Source organism: Zootoca vivipara, chromosome 10 (assembly GCF_965207765.1).
Source record: "Zootoca vivipara chromosome 10, rZooViv2.hap1.1, whole genome shotgun sequence".
Taxonomy (NCBI): Eukaryota; Metazoa; Chordata; class Lepidosauria; order Squamata; family Lacertidae; genus Zootoca; species Zootoca vivipara.
Window position 1 is genome coordinate 39537982 of NC_142593.1, and position 17915 is coordinate 39555896.

At 44.8% G+C, this 17915-nt stretch overlaps 1 protein-coding gene across 9 annotated transcripts in view; it reads left to right on the forward strand.

Annotated features, from left to right (window-relative positions):
- PDE4D (phosphodiesterase 4D) overlaps positions 1-17915 on the forward strand; it is a 632406-nt gene that overhangs the window by 546401 nt on the left and 68090 nt on the right. The gene's annotated exons all lie outside the window — the stretch shown is intronic.

The window sequence follows — 17915 nt, forward strand, 5'->3', positions numbered from 1 at the left end:
CAAGGTCTGAGGGACAGTGGACCGGCCCACTGCTGAAAAAGTTTGCTGACCCCTGGGTTAGAACCATCCTGGCCAGTGGTGTACTGGAGGGGAAATACCTGGCTGAATGATGCCACAATGAGGTTTTCAAGTCCTTTGCTCTGAATGGATTTCTGCTTCAGGTTAGCAACATAAATGTTAGCACTGCTTTGCAAGATTGTTTGCACTCCTGATTAAAAGCTTAGGTTACATTTCAGCTGGCTGAAGACCTTTTGCTAACGAGCAATGTGTTTTGCGCAATGTGTTTTGCGAGCTTGCAGTCAGAAGTAAGCACCGCTGAATTCATTGGCGCTCACTTCCAGATAAGTGCCTGCAGCCATGCTACAAGAGAGTTTAGTTTTTATGATACCAAAGGACCCTTCCTTGAAAGACCAGTCATGCTTCCTTCGTTTGCATAGTAAAATGTCTTTACACACAGCTGCCCAGTTTTTTTGCATTCTGGCGCGGTTATGGGTGCTGTCAAGCAGATCTTCTGCACTCCAAAATCACACCACTGATCACAACTAGATAAGATGTTCCCAGTTGTTTGTGCCACATATTATGAAGTCCCTTGCCAATCACGTGGTGAGTTATTTGGTGGAATTGAAGCTTTGCTGCAGCTTGCAGAACCATAGGGAAATATGCATTGGTCTTGACGATTTTCTCCCAGTGTTTCTTTTCTTAGTACCATTTTACTGGTAAGGGATGCGGGTGATGCTGTGGTTTAAACCACTGAGCCTCTTGGGCTTGCTGATCGGAAGGTCAGCGGTTCAAATCTGCACGACGGGGTGTGCTCCTGTTGCTCTGTCCCAGCTTCTGCCAACCTAGCAGTTTGAAATCATACCAGTTCAAGTAGATAAATAGGTGGAAAGGTAAACGGTGTTTCCGTGCACTCTGGCTTCCGTCCCGGTGCTCCGTTGCACCAGAAACAGTTTAGTCATGCTGGCCACATAACCTGGAAAGCTGTCTGTGGACAAAGGCCAGCTCCCTCGGCCTGAAAGCAAGATGAGCGCCGCAACCTCATAGTCACCTTGACTGGACTTAACTGTCCAGGGGTCCTTTACCTTTACCTTTACTGGTAAAGACTTTTTGGTGCTTTGTGTGCCACAGTATCAGCTGAAGAAGCAGTGGCATGCAGTCAGTGGACTAGGGGGCCAACCTAATCCCCTAAATGTTCCCCTGGTGCCTCCTTCCCAAAGCCTGGGAAGCTCCTGCCCAGCTTAGGGAGGGAGGTGCGGTGCTCACACGACGTCGCAATGTCCCAATCCCCCTTCGCAAGCTGGTGTCTCTGGCCCTAACTGTTCCCCTTCGAATAATTTCACTTCATGCCACAGTGTGGTTGAAAGTTTGGCAAAAGTAGACGTTCATATGCAGTCATTATTTGCGAAGGGACAGATCTTACTGACTATACAGTACAATACTCATTGCTTTGGTAATGTTCAGTTTAACAAATCAAGGGTTTAAAATGTAATGACAGGAAAGTGACTCAGTAGGAGCTCCATTTGGACATGCATAGAATTGTTCTATAAATGCTCTAATAGGGCCTTCTCTAAAAGCTCCCAGAATCACTTACAAGATCAGTAGCAATACAGTCCCTGCCCTTGAGACATGGGAACGGAGCCAGTCCCCAAGGTTTTCCGGGGCCAAGCCTTAAGAAGCTCCATCGATCATAAGAAACACCCTGAGTTGTATGTGCAGAAGCTACCCAGGTACCAGCAAAGAGGCAGGAGTACTAATGAAATGTTCTCTGAGAGCCCATCCCCACCAGGAGATGAGGCAGAATTATCCTGCCTATGACTGAACTTTCTGAAGAGCCACTGAGAGCAACTACTTATCGAGGGTGATACATTGACCTAGCTTGTGGTGCCAGTGTGGCAGACAAAAAGATGCCACCACTTCCTTGGCTTCTTGGGATGGAATGGAACCTTCTGTCCTGAGCCCCCCAGGACCCCAGTAACTTGAGGTCTACCCACTTCAGATGCCACTGTTTTTAGCGGTATACAACAAACCTTAAAAAGAACCCCCCAGCAGAAAATAATGCTCAGGAAACTGTGAAGACGTAAGATTTGGCTCTTTTCTTTTTCTGTGCAATCTATTGCTGTGTAATTTCTTCACGTTTATGAAAATCCACCCTGAGCCTTCTTCACTGGTGATGGTTAGTGGCCAATCCTGGGCTGACTGTTGAACCATCGTTCTTTCCTGTTGCAGTGATAACACCTCTGAGCAGATGAATGACGGCCTGTTTATTCTAAACGTTCTGTTCACCACAAGCCCTTTCTCCCGCCCCAACCGCCCCCACATACTTTACTTTCATCTGCAAGGGATTTATGGAATTTATGACTTGGTTCGTTTGATGTGGCACAGTTCCACATGTGAGTGATGGCGAGCTGGAAAGCACGCTGGGAGTTCATGCCAAGAATAATTGGCTTCTGCATTGTGGAACAGCTCAAATATTGTGAGCATCACAGTATGTAATTTGGGTGTGCGCATTGCCCATAGTTCAAAGCATTTTGCTCACCCACAGTCGCACACTGAGTTTCCTGTTGGTTGGCTTTGTGTGTGTTTATGAAACAGGCCGAGCGCCATGCTAGAGAAGCCAGCAGTCAGAGCTTGCAGCTCTTCAGACTCGATGGGTGTTTGCCTTCTGCTCACTCCCAGGTGCAAGCTCCCAAATTTGACGTCCCCTCCACGTTGGCCTGGTAGCTTTGTTAAGCAGAAGGCAAGAGTAACTACCAGCAACACAGCAAGAATTAATGAAAAGGTTTAGGGATTAAGCAATGGATGCTTCCAATAAACAATTATTCATGCCATGTGAAAGGAAGTACGCTCCTAATGTAAACAAAGTATTCATCCTGAATGTGCATGTGCCTCAGAACTAAGGATTGGACATGTGTCCTTGGTACTCGTGTGTATGTAAACCACACTCAGAGATCACACTTGCACCCCAGTCCTCAAATACATTTCATCTAGAAGTCAGATTTTACTGGCAAGACTGAGTAGTTCCTTGTAAAAGGCACTGTAGCTGCCCAGAGTCAGGTGGCACCTCCAGTTTGCGTGTGCTAATTTTTTATGTATTAAATGGGTTGCCATATTTTGAAGAGCAAAAAAGAAAACGCCACGACAACTCTCATTTTAAATACCCCTACTATATGTAGGCTATAGAAGCTGTGCTATATTGCTGAGGGAGGCAGGAGAAGGGAAGAGGAAAAGCAAGTCTTCAGCCACCAGTTTATGTCTATGTCTCATCCAGAAAGTATAACCAGAGACATTTTGGCAAATTTTTAAAAATCCACCCAGACAGAAAATTTACCCCTGAAAAAGAGAACATGTCCTGGGGGGAAACAGGACACATGGCAGCCCTAAAGATGCAAACATAGCAATAATTTCTAGAATTTAACACATTTCACCATAGTGGGGAAGATTGTCACCAGGTGACACCCTTTGTGCCTGCGCAGGAGAGCTGTGCATATGGGAAGGTCAGGGCCGTCTTTACTCGGGGGTGCAAGGGGTGCAGGGCACCAAATTCTGGGGGGCACCAGGCGCCCACCGCTGAAGCCGCCTAAGCTCTTAACTATCTACCTGTTATGAAATAATAAATAATTTTGATCAAGCTAGAGAAACAAAATACATGTACTGTTTCACTAAAGGACTTTCAACTTTGTGCGCTCATTTACCATAGATGCGCGTGGGCAGCCTCCGTGGGGCCAGCGCCCCTCTCCTCGTCCCCCTCCTGGCCCTGCTCCAGGCGATGCTCCAGGGCACCCAGACCCACTAAGGTGAGATGCTCCTCGAGGCGCCCCCCTCCCAGCCCAGGACCCTCCTTCTCTTGCTCCCCCAATGCCGTGCTCCAACGAGCTGGCTTGAGCACCGACGGAGAGCCATGCCAGGGAAGGGGAAATGTGCATAGATGCCTGCCTTCCTGGATCCCGAGACGGAGCAGGACAGGCTGCCTCTAGGCCGGCTTCGGGGCTGGCGGGCTGAGGGTCGCTTCTGCTCACCGCATAGCAAAAAAAGAGGTTTTCCCCCCGCTTTGGCAAACTCCTCTGCCCTAAGGCGTAAGCGTGGTGTCTGACATAAGCATAATAAAAGTTAATTTGGGGGCGCTGGGCGGATCTTTGCACCTTGGCAGCGCATATGAGGATTCAGTGCAGGGTTTGTAGTCTGGAGGGAGCAGAGGTGACCTTTGGAGAGTCCTTAGCTCCAGATAGAGACTGGGAAAGACTGGGATAGAGACATTTAGGGCCTGACATTCTACACTCCTGATCTGCACACAAAGAGGTATAAGCAAGCTTGGGTTTACAGGTTTACAGATGTATGAAAAAATATTTAGGGGGGAAACCTAAAGAGAGGAAATAGACGCAGAGACATGCTGACTATTGGAAGGACAGACTGACTGACTATTGGAGAGACGGACAGCAAATTGGTGGGAGAAAGCGTGAGATGTTCCATCTGTCATGGAGGAAGCCATGGCTGGCTGACGGGAACAGGGAACAGGAGCCATCATCCACACGGCAGTGTTTTGTTGCAGGTCCCACTTGTATTACATAATATCCTACAGTACAGAGGGTTTTCCATATTGCTGGGAGGTGGAAAGTGGTGATAAAATGAATGTTTGGCTGTTTGTAGCCAAGGTTACTGCCCCATGGGGATGCTAGATAGAGAATGGTTTGAAATGATATCATACAAGATACTTCGCCAAAGTTTAATCATTGCTAATAAGCTGCCAGAAATAATGAGAAAACAGAGGATGCTGAATGAAACCACAGTGGCCTACTAGTCTGTTGCTTGGGAAAGATGCCCGGTTGGTCTTGCTATGCATCTCTGCTGCTTTACATTCGGCAAATACCTTTGGGTACTTTGAATTCAGTGGCTGGTGAAACTGGAACACTTCCTACACTTTGTATGTTTACGCGGAAGCAAGCCTTCTTGATTTCAAGCGGACTTGCTTCTAAGTAAGCAGGTTTGGATTGCAGCCTTGCTGTGCATTCCAGAAGCCGGGTCCAGTGTGTGCAATGGGATTTACTCTCTAGTAAAAGTGTTTAGGATGGCAGTTTTACAGTGCAGTCTTATGCATGTGTAAAGGGACCCATGACCATTAGGTCCAGTCGTGACCGACTCTGGGGTTGCGGCGCTCATCTTGCATTATTGGCCGAGGGAGCCGGCATACAGCTTCCAGGTCATGTGGCCAGCATGACAAAGCCGCTTCTGGCGAACTAGAGCAGCGCATGAAAACGCCATTTACCTTCCTTCTGTAGCAGTACCTATTTATCTATTTGCACTTTGACGTGCTTTCGAACTGCTAGGTTGGCAGGAGCTGGGACCGAGCAACGGGAGCTCACCCCGTCGCGGGGATTCGAACCGCCGACCTTCTGATCGGCAAGCCCTAGGCTCAGTGGTTTAACCCACAGCGCCACCCGCGCCTGTTTATTCAGAAGCAATTCAATAGGATTACGGCCTACATGTACTAAAGTTATCTTATATAATGGTAATGCCTGAAAACATGTGACAATTTGTATATAATGCCAGTAAGGAACAAAGTTTGTGTTGGGGGCTGAAGGACACATCATGGGGAAAACGGAGGAACGTGGAGCTGCCAGTGAAGAGGGTGTCCTTATGTTCTGTTCTTTCACTCCTTCTCTGTAAAGTGTAGTAAAGCTCACCAGGGACCCTAGTTTGTTGCTCTCTAACAAGTTTCTAGTTATTGGCTTGCTGACTTCTTCAGGGGCAACAAACCATGGTTCAGATATAAACATGAAGCCAAGGCTTCCTGGTTTGTTTAACCTGCTTGCACCAGGGGAAGAGAGAAGTGAAAGCGATTGGACACCAACCTGCTGCTCATTCCTGATAAACCACAACAAGCAAGAAAGCCTTGCATGGGAATGCAGCCATTGTTTCCAGGAATGCAGAGGCAAGGACAACTCTCCTAAAACACTTCTACTTGAACCAGTCCTAGTTGCATTGCCATTTTTTTTTAATTTTATTTTTTTGCCAGCTAGCATTGGCATCTGGCCCTTTGTCTCATACCATTCCCGCGTCGTCTTCCACAAACTGACCAGCTGGCTGCAGTATTCGTACAAGGGGTTAAAATACCTCCCTCATTTCTCAACATGTATAACTTTATTCATTCTGTGACCAAGTGGAGTTTGGAACAGACCTCAGTCATCTCTGTGATTCCAGCAGGAGACAAAGGGCATAAGCCCTAACAAAGTGTAATCATGGTTCACAGAACAGTGTTCAGTGTGTTGTGCACAAAGTCTATTGAGATAAAGGCAGGATCAAATTAATTCCATTAATTTATGTCAGAGTGGTTAAGAAAGCCTGCTTTATAATCACTCATTGATTTCCAATATTTCATAGGGAGTAGGGGGGTGCAGCCAGTTGTACAGTTTTACTCCCCTCCCCCCGGGGGGGGAGGGGAGAGAAAGAAAGAATGTGCTGGTGTCAACTAATTGTAGTTTTAATGTGCATAAAATTTGCAAAAACAACAGTTGCAAAGATAGATACAATTTCAGATGGCAGTTCCATATACCCACTTACCTGGGAGCAAACTCCGTGGGAATTACTTCTGAGTTAGCTCTGTTGGATATAAAAATATAAAATATAAAAATAGACATGAAATACAGGTTTACAATGGCTGCAATGTTCATCCTTGGCTTTAATTCTCCCTGTGACTCCAATGTCAGTAGCTTTTATATTGACTGGTTTCTGTCCTGAACATACAAAAGATTCTCTTAAGCCACACTGTTTGTCAGTGTTTTTGAGCTCTGTTTGAAGGCAAATGCCTGGCTTTATTTTACTGCATTTATAAACCCATCTTTCCTCCAAGGAGCTCAGGTTGGTGGTGGTGTACATGACTCTCCCCCTCCTCATATAATCCCCAAACAACCCGATGAGGTAGTTTAGGCCAAGAGGAGTGGCCGGTCCAAGTGAGGTTCATAGCTGAGTGGAGGTTTCAATCCTGGCCAAATTCTTGTGGATTCCACAAAGTGACCTGGGCTTTTGAGGGCCACTTCCTCAAAGCATATCAGCACCAATCCTTAGCTCATTGTATATCTGAACCTCTGACATCTCTCCAAAGTCCTGGATTTTCATCCACACTGTCAACTATTTCTGTTTAATTGAGGATAGACTAGCACTCTAAATGTTGTAACCAACAGGTGGGGTGTGTTGAGCTTTTTTAGCCTATTCCTTTCCATTGAGCAATATCATTTTAAACAAATGTTTGTGTACATAGGTGATCAGCTGTCATAAAAATCCCCTTTTCTCTCACTTTCAAACTTTCAAAATTTTGCTATCTACATGCAACCCTCCACTCTATGCTCTGGCTGAAGTGAAGTTAAGTGAAGTGATGCCTCGCTAGACAAATGCCCTGTAAGACGAATTTTTCGCCTAACGAAGAGCTTTTTCGAGCGAAGGTTGCCTTGCAAGACAAATTCATTTTATGAAAAATTCGTCTAGCGAATCGCGCTTTCCCATAGGAATGCATTGAAATTCAATTAATGCGTTCCTATGGGCAAAAATAAAATAAAAATTCAATGCATTCCTATGGGATTCACTAGACGAATTTTTTGTTATACGAATTGACCCGTGGAACGAATTAAATTCGTCCAGCGAGGCACCGCTGTAAATGTTAGACTCAGAGTAGATCCATTTAAATTAAACGTAAGTTAATAATGGCCACTGAATGGCATTGCACACAACCCTCAATGCCCATATGGGTCCCTCCTTTTTTTAGATGGCAAGGTGTATTACAACACTTATTTCAAAATGATGTAAGGAGGCCTTCCTGCATTTGGGGGACCTTCCTATTCATTCTGCTGAGTGGAGCCCTAGACTTTTGCCCTAAAGTCCTATCCTGACAGCACCACCAGTGTTTTTTTCTAGAATGAACACAGTTGTGTTCAGCTCTTTACCAAGTGCTTGGTGCAAATTTATGGGGCAAGCCTTTGCAGATTGCAAGAAAGGTAGAGAGAGTAATTAATCTGACAGCTCTCTCATTTATTTTACTACCTAGCCTATATAAAATGTGCTGTTTCCTGATCTTGCACATAATTTATAACAGTATTGTAGTTTAATTCTGGCACACACAAAAAGGGCTTTTAAACATAGACTCTCTAACAATTGTATTTACCTTACACAGTGGCAAAAGCAGTTATTATACAGGAAATAAATTGTCCAGCTTATTCCTTGCATGGGTTGCGTGGAACATTTCCATGAATTCACAGTACTGCAGTATATAAGGGAAAAGGATATCATATACCAAGTTTTAATTCTATGCTGTATGGGAGGGGGGGAATGGAAAGAGGGTGTGATCCTATATTTAACAATTGATCAAACAGAGCAGTATATTCACAGCTGTCAAAGAGAAGTCCATTTAAATCACCTTTCAGTGACCTTGCTTTATTTCCTTGCAGCTAAGCAAGTGTGGGCATTTAACCCTTAAGATGTATGAGTGCTAGACAGCTTCTATTTTCAGTAGCAGTCTTCTCTGGCTGTCAATCACCCGTTGGCCCACAACACAGATACTGACTAAGTGCTGGCAGTATCAGGGCCCTGTGTTCTTGGTGCTATGAACCTCCAGGAGCAGCTTGCTGGGAGGTCCAAAAGCCTTGCAATTAAGATGGTCAAAAGGTTGCTCACTGGCCAAGGTTACCTTCTGCAGTGACCGGAAGCTATACAAACCAAAGCTCTGTGGTTGAGCCCATAATTTGCATGCATAAGATCTCAGGTTCAATCCATGACACTTAAAATGTTCTTGGGAAGCTGGGTCAGGAAGTGCTTCTAATGCCACATTCCAAGATGCTGAGCAAGATGGACCAATGGGCCAGGCAGCTTCATATGTGGGATGAAAGAAGGCAACCTATGGACATAGGAAGATGCATTATATTGATCCATCTGGTCCATCTGCCTCGGCTCCCTCCAGATGTTTTAAACTGCAACTCCCATCAGTCCCAGCCAGCATGGTCATTGATCATGAATGATGGGAGCTGTAGTCCAAAATATCTGGAGGGAACCAGATCAGGAGGGAAAGGGTTGAATCTGGGACTTTCTGCATGCAAAGCATATTCCTCAGTGAGCTGTGGACTGACGTGTAGAGGAGAGAATTAGGCTGAAGGAAAGTTTGCCTCTGAGAGGAGAAAGTGGCAAGGCCAGCTCTGGATGATAGCAAGGCAAAGTCTCAGACTCAGGGGTGTGTGGCTATCTTGGAGACTTGAAATAAGAATATAGATTTTGTCCGCCTCCACCAATCACACACAGCTGCCCACTGCTGCCTTTCTTTCTCTATTTTCCTTTCTCCAGAGATTTTTGGGGGTTTTTTTAATGGAAAGGGTTATGTGATGAACTGATGACAAAACTGTTGGTTCAGTTTCCTTTAAATTGCTTATCTGGGGCTGTGTCATAAAAGGACATTAAGCTACCTGTATGAATGTCTTCTGTCTTTAATAATTTTGTAGAAGAGCCTTGTTTCAGCAAGGCCAACTCATCAAGCAGGGCATAAGGAAGCCTTGCTGGAAATCCTGCCCCCCCCCATTTTTAATAGTAGCCTCTCGGACATCTGTGACTCTATCCCCTTAAATTCTGTTTCCTGTAACCCTCATAACATTCAAGTGTGAAGCAGCATACTCATGTTTTCATTTTTTCAATAGCCTCAGTCTTCTTTAAGGGTTGTGTGTAGCAGAAGCAGAACCCTCAAGTCAACTCTTAGCTAAAGCAAAGCCTTTGTGTGGTATTTTGTGGAAATCTTTGATTGATCCAGACAGATTCAGAGGTTGTGTGAGGGTATTTGATTTATGAGTAACATGGGCCTGTGAAAAACTACTACACACTTTGCCTCAAGTAGCCAGCATGTGAGAACCACAACTTCATGTCTGACACAGGCATACCTGAAAGCTTCATCCCTTTCTCAGAAATGGGGAAAGAATATTGCCAGAGTATGCTTTCCCCCTCTTCTACTTCTTCTTCAGAGAAGTAGTCAGGCTGCCTAAACGACTATTGTGAAAGAACCAAAATTTGGTTTGGACACTAGGAATGAGAGGATTTCTCAAGCTTTTATTCCTGACGCACAGAAGGAGCAGGTTGATTCCTTTCGTGGTTTTGTTCTATGACGTGGGTCGGCAGCCTACCTGTCCTGTAAAACAAACCATTCCCATCTGGCCCTTTCTCAACATTTTATCAGCTGACCAATAACTGAAACTTGTGGTGGCTTCTCGCTGTTTTTTAGCCTCAAGGCTAATTTCTTGAGGCAATAGTACAAGGAAATGTAGCGAAGCCAACATGTTGACTCACAAGCATGCTGGCCATCAACACAGATGAAATATCTGACTAATAAAAGTGTAATAAAAGTCCTTAAAGCACTCTTTCATGCCTCTCACATCAGGTGGTTATCTTTGTGGATGGTGTGCAGCATAACCACAAGAATGATTGCACTGCTGTGTAGAAAGTGCGGTCGGGAGCTACAAAGAAAGGACTTGCTCCGTTTTACGATTATGCAGCCACTTAAATACCAGGAATGGAAATGGACCAAAAGCCCCTAAGACTTAACACACACAAAAATTAGGGCTGCGCAGGTCACAGGCTGTTAGCTGAAGTTTCGCTCTACCAGCACACTATTCCACAATCAGGTTATTTGGGGGACATCACATCCTGATGGGTGGGCAGCTTTTATTTCCTCTGTTCTCACCCTAATAATTGCTGCAATGCTGTGTAGAACAACAAACAAAGACTATGTGATGTTCCAAACTATCCTTTGTGTAGGGAGCAGGGTCTTGTTTCCCCATTTTCCTCTTGTGTTTTTCTCCCTCTTTGAAAAATGTCTCACGTTATATAGCAGCAGCAGCATCAGGATTCAGAGCAGCACCCATAGTCCTCCCTTTAGAAACCCAAGGCTCTTCTTTTCAGTAAACCAAGCTTATGAATCAATCAGTAAGGGGGACCAGTGACCTTTTAGATGCTGTTGGAGTCCAACTCCTATTAGCCCCAACCAGCATGGCCAATGGCCATTGACCAGGGATCATGGGCTCTGGGGTCCAGCAACATCTCGAGGGCCACAGGTTCACCATCCCTGGAGCACATTAGTTTTGCTACTCGCCTCAGATGGTATGGTGCAATTACAGTAGCGGCCTAAGCTGCAGCACCACTGGGTTGGATTAAAAGCCCTGCATTTGACATAGGGCTGCTAACTCTACTCATGATCGACAATCTGAGAAGTTTGCATGGGGTTAAAACAGATAGAGAGGGGAACCTCCAGTTTGCTAAACTGTCAAATTGCCCTTGTTCTTTATGCCGACCCTTCACCAACTGATATTCTCGGGTTGCAGTTTCTTCGCTTCAGCCCTCTCTATTGGACCTCTTGAGGAGAGGTCATTTTGGACCTCTCTGCCAAGAACAAAGGAGCAAGCAAGGCTCCCTTGGACTCCACCACATTTAGACTAGGAAACTGTTCTAGCCAAGTATCCAATAATGAAAGTAAGAGTTCTTACTTTCCAGTTTAAAGTCTCCATGTGTTTGCTTCCCAAGATTTTCCTGCAGTGCAAAAGTTCAAGTGTCTGTTGATGCATATAAACGGAATATGCTATCAGAACTTTAACATTGGCAGTGGGACAACATACCTCTCTGCACCCAAGAGCAGAAAGAAATGCAGGCTGTGTGACACACAGAGCTTAGGAAATGCAGGGCAGGATATGTGACGCAGACGACTCTGTCTTCCAACACCTTGCTGCTGTTCTGTGGCTCCACTTCGTCTGAGGCATCTGCCTCACTACGCCTAATGATAGGACTGGCTCTGGCACCCTGGAACTCAGAACAGGAGCACTCCACGCCACAACTCTTTGTTGCAGGTCCCACCAGCACTTAGCTGATCTTCAGCTTATCAGAAAAGGTCCCTTTTTGCATGCCGTTCGCGGATCTGTCTCCACAATGCTTCACTAAATCAACCCATGTCTGTATAAAAATGCAGCCTTCAGCTGTATAAAATAGGAGGTCTTGGCAGCGTGGCAACTCTTGCAAAAGAGGGGCAGCTACTCCTGTTGCCCTTGAAGCGATTACATTTTCTTCTGGACAAGAGGGAGCTGTTTTGACATACTCTGTTAAAGTCATGGGCAGAACTTAAGGTGATGTGTCAAGGGAATCTTGTATGTCGTCATATGCACACACACACACAAAATCCCACCTTGTTTCTGGTACAGTACAAAGATGATAGCCATGCTGGAAGTGGTGCTCTAAAACCACTGAAGAGCACCGGTTTCTGGACAGTTAGCATAGCAGGGCTTGAAGAAAGCTCAATGAAGCAGCCAGATCTCAAAGCAAAAATGAGTACATCCCCTTTGCCTGTGTCGGGTTTTCAAGCCAACCAAAATCAAGCCCTTCAGAAAAGTGTGCTGCTTCCTCTGTTACTTCAGTCTCTCCTGCCAGTTATCCCTGAACCCCTCCAAGTTAAACTGCCCCGCGCTCTGGAAAGCTTGGACTTGGATATTTCCTTTTAGCTTTTAGGGACTACAGAAGGGAAGCTGAAACTTTGCTGCTTCTCTACTAAGCCCCTGTGAAAAGGCAGGGCCTCCAGATCTTCTTTGCCACTTCCATTATCATAGGATCTACAATGGAAACAAACTGGGTTAACAGCCATTCCTTCTCTCTAGTGAATTGCATCTCTGTGAGTTGGGGGTAGGGATTTGCACCTAAACTGCAATTCCTTGTGTTCTTGGGTAACATTGTTCCAAAACAGGATATTTCTAGTTTAGGTAAACCTTTAGAGTTACTGTTCAAAACGAGTGAGCAAATAAGACCATTTGAGCATCAAAGAAACCCAATTATGACCATGATTTTACCTCTACGCTTTGTTAAAATTATACAGAACCGTTCTTTCACTTGCCAACAGCAACAAAAGGCAAAGAAAGAGAGAAAGATGACCAGGTTATGCTACAGATCATACATATGTACATACATACAGTTGTATCTTGGTTTTCCAACAACTTAGTTCTTGAACGTTTTGGCTCCCGAATGCTGCAAACCCAGAATTGAGTGTTTGCGAACTATTTGGAAGCCGAACGTCGGACTGGGCTTCTGCAACTTCTTCCTGCAGCCAATCAGAAGCCGTGCTTTGGTTTCCGAACATTTTGGAAGTTGAATGAACTTCCGGAATGGATTCCATTTGACTTCCAAGGTACGACTATACTTCTGGGGACTCCTGCAGCCAAGCTGCTGTCAAATATATTCGCTCAGCTTACCAAAGGGTAAAACTACATGGAACCATAGAATTGCAGAGTTGGAAGGGACCCTGAGGATCATCTAGTCCAACCCCGTGCAATGCAGGAATCTTTTCCCCAGCCTTGGGCTGAAACCCATGACCCTGAGATTAAAGAGTTTCATGCTCTACCCCCTGAGCTATCCCAAGTCCATGTTTAGTAATGAACATGGGATTCCCCAATCCTTTATTAACTCTTCATGTGCAAAGTGGAAGAGGATTGGGTATCTGGAGGGGATAAGGGGGGGTCCCTTGTGCCCATCCCCTGGCTGCCATTTTCCCTCCAAAATCCCTCCCCTTCGACAGCAACTATATTTGCCTCCCAATGAGAAGTTGCCCTATTGCCTAAAGTGAGAGATGGGCAGGAAGAGAGCTGGTTTTGGTATCACAAAACATGTTAAGGAAGAATAAATTGCCTTGAAACAATACTTAATGTTTGTATAGAGCTTTCAGGTGTTCAGAGCAGCTCACAGGCATTGTCTGGATGCAGGGGTACTCTTTTCAACCTTGTTGGCATCCTCAGTCTCAAGAGACAATGGAGTGTGCCTCCAAGGGTGAAGTCAAGCTGCATTTCCCTCTGGACAACCTTCTGAGGACCTCATGCTGGTGGTGGGTGGGCCAGAGACAAAGTGGGTGGAGCCACAAATGTTAATTATACCTAGTAGGCTAGTTTCACACTCTCTACACACCCCTCTCTATCCTCAACCCAGTCCAGCAAAAGGCATCAGAGTTCAAGGGCATGTTATAGGCAAGCAAAAAAAAAAGAAAGAGTAGTTTTCCTAAAGCTCAAAATATGTCCATCCATTAGGTGATAGGAGATCCAAGGAGTTCTTGATTTGTAGCCCAGCACCTTAGGCTGCAATTCTGGGCACCCTTTCCTGAAAGTAAGATCCATTGCACACAATGAGTGTAGACATAGCCAGGATCGAATACCACCACTGCAAGGCAGACAGAAAATGTAGCCCATTGCTAAATTGTGGGGTAGGAGCAATGATGACATCTGTTTGAAGAATTATACCAGAGAGGGAGGTGGTATTATTTTATGAAACATTTAAACAAACACCCAATCTTTTAATTGCTTGAGGGATCTTGATGAGATGGATCCAATGTATTTCTGAACTGCGTATCTTCTGAAACTCTATTATTGAAAAAGGACAACTGTTACGGAAGCCCTGTCCTTTTGATAAGTAATAGGTTTGTTTTCCTCAATAAATCTGCCGCTAGAACAGGATAGGGAATCTAGGGCCCACCAGATGTTGCTCACATCATCCCTCATCATTGGCCATAGGAGACTATATTTTTAAGCTCAGTTTTCTGTCACATTGTGGTCGGTTTGTTCTGTTTTGCTTTTGTTTTTAATAGCAGAGTGTATTATAAAGTGGCTTTAAACATACAACAACCTTTTAAAGTTGAGGTAATTTAAATCTGCTTTAGTTCTTTAACTTTTGTATATTTTCAAGTAGGGTAGGATTGTTTTTTTACAATCAAGCGGCGTATACATTTTATGAAATAAATAAATTCTGTAGGATGAGGACTACCGTGGGAAGGAATTGGAACAGCTCTACCTATTTCTAGATATTGCAGCATAGGCCCTACCCCGAGGATAGATCAGGATCAGACACTTTCTCCCCCCTCTCTTCTGTGTTTTAATGCAGGGGACATTTTAAAATGCAGTCCATTTTACCATCTCATTCTCCTGCTTGTTTCCGCTCCAAGGATAAACAAATCACAGACACTTCAGTCGAACAATTTTCTTGGAAGCAGGTTCCCTTGAACTCGCTGGAATTGATAGTGGCTTTACATATTCATGTGCCTCTCTAACGACTTGCAATGGAATGGGAAAACTGACTCCATTGAAGAACACTTCATTGGAAGTGACGTGAGGTGATACAGAAATTCTGCCTTTGACTCTGGTCCCCAATATCTCCTTCACACACATGCAAGTCAAGACTTGATGTTTAGGTCATCAGGGAATAAACATGCATGGTCAACTAGCCCTCAGTTCCACTGAATTGGGTGAACAAACAAGCTCTGTCATATGATTAAGAGTGAAGTTGGCTGCCGCTGCTCTTTTAATTCATAAACTCTCAGGAAAGTCCCAGCTCTAAATATCACAGGGCATTTTATTTTATCTTTTGGCGCAAGGCAGTGCCTGTATATTTGGTGGACACCTTTCTGTTCCAGAGAAGCGAGCAACTTGGACTGTGGTTAATGCTGCAATGAAAATGATACTGGAGACATAGTAAAACGGTCTCAGCTTGGCAACTCACACTGCATCATTTTTGTTAATACTGTACATTTCTACCCCAGCTCCGAGTTGTTCTGCAACATTTGGCAGTCCCTTTGTAACATGCACAAGCATTTATTGTTCCTATGGACTGAAGCATTCTCTTGGTTATTATGTAAGGATTGTATAGTTGAAATGATGTACAAACCCAGCAAAATGTGCATTAATATGCCATGGCAGCTTGCCAGCACTGTACATTCCTCAAAAGTGACCTAATGTTTTGATGAGTCCATTAAATGTCATCTAGAAAAAAATAGAAAGGGTATTTTTAGGTAGCGTTAACTTTTGTTCAGTTTTACAACTTTGTTCCTGCAGCCAGTCAGTCCGTTGTGGCAGTGGGGATGGAGGAGAGATCCGAAAATAAGACACCGTCTTATATTAATTTTTCCTCAAAAAACACAACACAACAACAACACTGTGGCTTATTTTCAGGGGATGTATTAATTTTTTCCTCTTCCTCCTGCCGCGGCCAGCATTGCTGCTGCGCCTATCACTATGTCTTATTTTTGGGGTATGGCTTATATTCCTTGAATGCTTAAAAATCCTGCTATGGCTTATTTTATGTCTACGTCTTAAAATAGGGGAAACAGGGTATACAGTACTTCTTTCAAACATTTCAAGCTTGAGGTCTAAAACGATTGAGACATGTCCACAGCTAGCATCATTTATGGACTGTGATGCAATCGACCCTTGACAGTTTCTGAAGGCTATGTGGCTGGAACAAACAAAGCTTAATTTCTTATAGCAAAAGGTTTTGGGCCAAATTCAGCTACTCCGTTCCCTTAGTGGAAGACAGCACAAGGATTCCAGCTGCACCCACTTCAGCTACCCCCAATCCACTCGGAAGGTTTGATCGATCCCCCAGAACAGTGAGCCAGGAGTGGGGAGAGGAGAAGGGAGATCATTCTGTCTGCAAGCAAATGCTTGCACTGACTGAACTATTGCATTTGTGCTAAGTTGGAACTCCACCCTTCTGCCTCCTTCAGCTGCTTGCTGTGAATCAAAAGGTGGTGTAGCCAAGGTGGCTCAGAAAATGAAATATTCCAAAGAATTGCATTTGTATTTGTTGAGTCACATGTCTGGTATTATCCTCCAGATTTAGGCTATGTGGTGTTAAGGTATCAAGTCTATAGATTCAGAGGTTTTCTGTTGTTTCCAGTGTTCTTGGATCAGACAACATCTCTGTTGGATAATTGATAAATACTGTACAGTATAGATAAATAATGTCATTAGTAAATAAGTGGTGCAGAGCAAATTTACATATGCAATAACAAAGTACTCATACCAATGACAAACTTAGTTGGCTCTAAGGTGCTACTGGGAGGAATTTTTTTGTTTCGACTATACCAGACCAACACTGCTACCTACCTGTAGCCTAACTACTGTTGTCTATACTCTGGTAACATCAAGGTTAGATTACTGCAATGCATTATATGTAGGGCTGCCTCTGAAGATGGTTCAGGAACTTCAGCTGGTGCAGAATTTGGTTGCTCACTTGTGCAAGACGGTTTGAGCATACTACACTGATCCTGGCCTGACTGCGCTGGCTGCCAGTTAGTTTCTGGGCCCCAATTCAAAATGCTGGTTTTGACCTATTAAGCCTTATATGCCTCAGGACTGCAATACCTCAAGGACTGCTTCTCCCCATATAAACCGACCCAGACCCTGAGATCTTCCTCTGAGGCCCTTCTTCATGTGTCTCCTCTACAAGAGGTCTGGAGGGTGGCAACATGAGAATGGGCCTTTTCTGCAGTGGCTCCCCACTTGTGGAATGGTCTCCCCAAAGAAGTCCGTCTGGCACATCTGTTTTACACCTTTAGGTGCCAGGTGAAAATGTTCCATTTCAACCCTATAATTAATACCCTATAACCTTTTAAATATGTTTATGGGAGAGGATTATTGGGTTGTTTTGTTGTTGTTTTATTATTAGGTATTTTATGTTTCTTTCTTGTACTTTTATGCTGTGAACCGCCCTGAGATCTTCAGAGGGAGGGCAAGGGCGTACCCACCATGGGGCAAGTTAGGGCAGCTGCCCTACTCTAGAAGCCAGCTGGCAGCTGCCCCTCTCTAGAAGCAAAAGGACGCAGCGAGGGAGAGGAGGGGAGAGAGCGCAACACCCTCCTGCTGGAGCTCGCCCGGGCTGCCTCCCCACAGCCTTCGCTCGTTCAGCTCATTCTGCTGCTGCTCTTACTAGAGCAAACAAGGAGGGGGGAATGGAGAACCAGAATTGGAAGAGCTGGGGTGTGGATTAAAACACTGTACGTAAAACACCACACTCACTCTGATGTTCCTCCCAGGGATCGCGGTGGGAGGGAGGGGGGAAGAGAGAGAGAGAGAGAGAACTTGAAGCTGGCTGCTGAAGGATTGAAG